The sequence below is a fragment of the Vombatus ursinus genome, unplaced genomic scaffold (genome assembly GCF_900497805.2).
Source record: "Vombatus ursinus unplaced genomic scaffold, bare-nosed wombat genome assembly UNPS02012179.1, whole genome shotgun sequence".
NCBI classification, from domain to species: Eukaryota; Metazoa; Chordata; class Mammalia; order Diprotodontia; family Vombatidae; genus Vombatus; species Vombatus ursinus.
The window spans coordinates 1,647,288-1,650,780 of NW_020951957.1; the positions used below are offsets into that span (position 1 = coordinate 1,647,288).

Below are 3,493 nucleotides of genomic sequence, written 5' to 3' on the forward strand. Positions count from 1 at the left end.
CTCAGAGTTACGACAGCTTGGATTCAGCACTTGGATAAATAGTGGTTCTAGATCCTGGCAAGTTATGTAAACTTTTAGTGTCCCAGGCACCTTTGTAAGACTATAGGTCACAGAGCAGCTCCTGATTTGCCCCAGAAAATTGCAGATCTGCATTGGTAGGTGGACTTTCCTCATTTAGAGTTTCCTATGATAATGGAACAACAGGACAACAGGTCCCTAACCTCTCCCTTCCTCCCTCCTTCCCACTGCATATATATATGTATGATTGTGGATATATGCACACAATACACATGAATGTGCACATATTCACATACAGGTATGTGTATATGAATATGCGTGCACACACAGGTGTGTATATAGGTAAATATGAATGTGTATGTTCATATAGGAATATATGCATGCGTTACACATATATACTATATGTTAACAATAAGTATGTATACATGCACACATGCACATGAATATATCTATGCACGTGTAGGTAAATATGTGTATGCATATGCATGTGTATAGGTATGTACATATAAATGTATATATGGGCATGCATACACATTCACTTCTCCAATAATATGTTGTTTTCTCTCAGTAAATATAAGTGAGGGAAGGGAACTTCTTGGTCTTTTTATCCCTTGAGTCTAACTCGGAGCTTCAGACACAAAGGCATTGCTTAAAAAAACATTTATTGAATGAAATGCTCATTGCTTTAAGTTACAAGGCCACAGATTAGTTGGGCTGTCCATTTTTTCTTTACAAAATTAGAAGCATGACACACTGAATGAATTGTGACAACGTGACTGTAAAGCAACAGTTCACGCTATTCCATGACCGAGATCAGCTAGGTGGCACAGTGACTCACCTGCGGGGAGTCAAGAAAGCTCCTTCTCCTGAGTTCAATTCCAGCCTCAGACATTTACTAGCTATGTGACCTTGAACAACTCACCTAACCCTGTTTGCCTCAGTTTCCTCATTTGTAAAATGTGCCGGAGGAGGAAATGGCAAACCACTCCACTCTCTTTGTCAAGAAACCCCAAAGTGGGGTCAGGAATAGTAGTCCATGACTGAACAATAATAACAAGACATAAATACGTACTGATTAGCTTAATTTAAATAACTCTTAAAGGTTTACAAAGCCCTTTCAAACAACCCTGTGAATTAGGTAGTGTAATATTATTTCCAGATTTCACAGATAACACAAGGGAAGCTTAGTACCGACTCAAGTGCCTTTTCAAGGTGATCCAGTTAAGTGGCAGAACTGGGATGTGAACCTAGGTAGCTTCTCTGATTCCAAATCCAGGATTCTTTCCTGTCATTGCAGATACATACATTGCAGATATGTAAATGCAGATGCATTTACCTGGCTTGCTTATAAAAAAAATCTACTTGTTTTTCATCCAGAATCCTTTGCTGATGACTCCAAATGGCATGAAGATGATCTTGTGTCATTGAAAGCTATGCCAGGGCTATGAAAGCTCCAGCAGCTGCTGCCAAATGAGAAAGAGTTCAAGTATGGGCTTTTTCATAGCTCACATATATCAGTCATTTGAGGTTCCGCTTAGCTAATCCAGGAGAATCTCCTCACAGCCATGGTCACCAAGTGATGACAGACTTTCTTGGAGTATCTAGTGGCAACTTAAAATGGCTGAGACCTAAGCTTCAGAGGAAGTGCAATCTGAATCTGTGAATCTGTGTGGAATACCAACAAGGACTAAATGAACTCCTTGACATTTTGAAGGAAATATCTTTTCTTGATTTTCTAGACCTTTGACACCCTATCAAAGATATAAAGGTTACTTTGGGAGGTGGTAGATTTGCTCTCACCGTCTACATGAGCACATATCAGGAACATTGCAATGGGGATTCTTTTGTCTGGATGGTCTAGACTATATGACCACTGAGGTATTTTCTAATCCTGAAACTGTGTGCATCTTAGTATTAGAAGAGATGTGGCCTTTCCGACCTGGTCTCAGACAGGATGGCTTCTGAAAAGAAAGGTGAAAAGAAAAAGAAGGGACATTCTGCCATCAATGGCAGGGAGCATACCATCAACATTCACAAGAGAATTTATGAAGTAGGCTTCAAAAAGCAAGCTTCTCAGACTCTAAAGGAAATCTGCAGAATTTGTCATAAAAGAAATGGGAACTCCGGATGTATGCACTGACATCAGACTCAACAAAACTGTTTGGGTCAAAAGAATAAGGAATGTCCCATACTGCATCCAAGTGCATTTGTCTAGTAAACTCAATGAGGATGAAGATTCTCCAAATAAGCTGCATATGTTGGTTGCATATGTGTCTGTCACCACTTTCAAAAGCTTATAGTCAGTGTGGATGAAAACTAAATTGAACTTCATTTAAATAAAGTTTAAAATGTCAAAAAACAAAAGATGTGGTATATTATAATGGAAAAAAGCATTGGATTTTGATTCAGAGAACTTGGGTTCAAATCTGGCATCTTTTACTTTCTACTTGTATCCCCTTGGACAAGTGAGTCCTTCAGTCTTTCCAGACCTTATTCCCTCACCAATAAAATGACATAGTTTGGCTAGATTTCTAAGGTCCCTTCTGGTGCTAAAGCCATGATCCTATTAATGCAATTAACAATTTAATGGTAGTACCCTAAATATTCAGACATAAACTCATAAAAAAGACAACCTTCAAATAGTCTGCTAGCAATCTACTACCTTTACAAAGTTAGCAAGAGATGGCAATAAGAGGGCAAGAAGGTGAGGTCATACGAAAGGAAGAATTGAAAGAGTATATGTAAACTTGAGTAATCACTTATTATACCTACTAGGGGTTGATAGCCAAGATTAAACAGAAGGAAGAGTGGTTAAGTCAGGGTAGGGTTATTGGGAAGGAGAAGAAAGGGAGAGAATTTCTCCCCTCCTCAGCCCACCCCAACCCCCAGATTGGTTTTCCCCTCCAATTTCCTCTGTTTCTTCCATACCGTAGATAGTTTGCAGAGAAGTGAGTAATTACATAGCTTCAAGTATGACGGTCTTGCTGCAGATATTTAATAAGTGCCTGTTGATTGATTAATTGATGTGTCAAGAGAATGCTCTCAGAATTCTTGGTTCTCTCTCCAAAGCAGTAAGAATGTTCCAAGATAGATTATTAATCTAATTTGTAACATTTAAGCTCCTAGTCACCCCAAAGAATAATAGCTTACGGTTTCATATCCAACTGTTTTCAACAAAGCAGGAAGCTTTTGAAGGGCTTTACTAAGCCTTTAGTATGTGCCAGGCACTGTGCTTAGCACTGATGATAAAAAATATAAGCAAAAAGAAAAAGTCCCTGACCTCAGGAAGCTTACATTCTAAGGGGGGGAAGACAACACAGAAAAGGGAGTTTAAAAGCAGGGGGAGAAATCAAGGTATCTGGTGTGGGACGTACTTTTAAAATGCAAAAAGTCAGGAGCAAGGCTGAGAGGAGAATAAAGGCAAGTGGGACTTGCCTTTTCACAAAATAGAGGCTCCAGAATGAACTCACCGAAG

General features: G+C 39.2%; 1 pseudogene; it reads left to right on the forward strand.

The window, feature by feature from the left end:
* The first annotated feature begins 1,972 nt into the window (after positions 1-1,972).
* LOC114039665 lies at positions 1,973-2,318 on the forward strand (annotated as a pseudogene).
* The last annotated feature ends 1,175 nt before the right edge of the window (positions 2,319-3,493 follow it).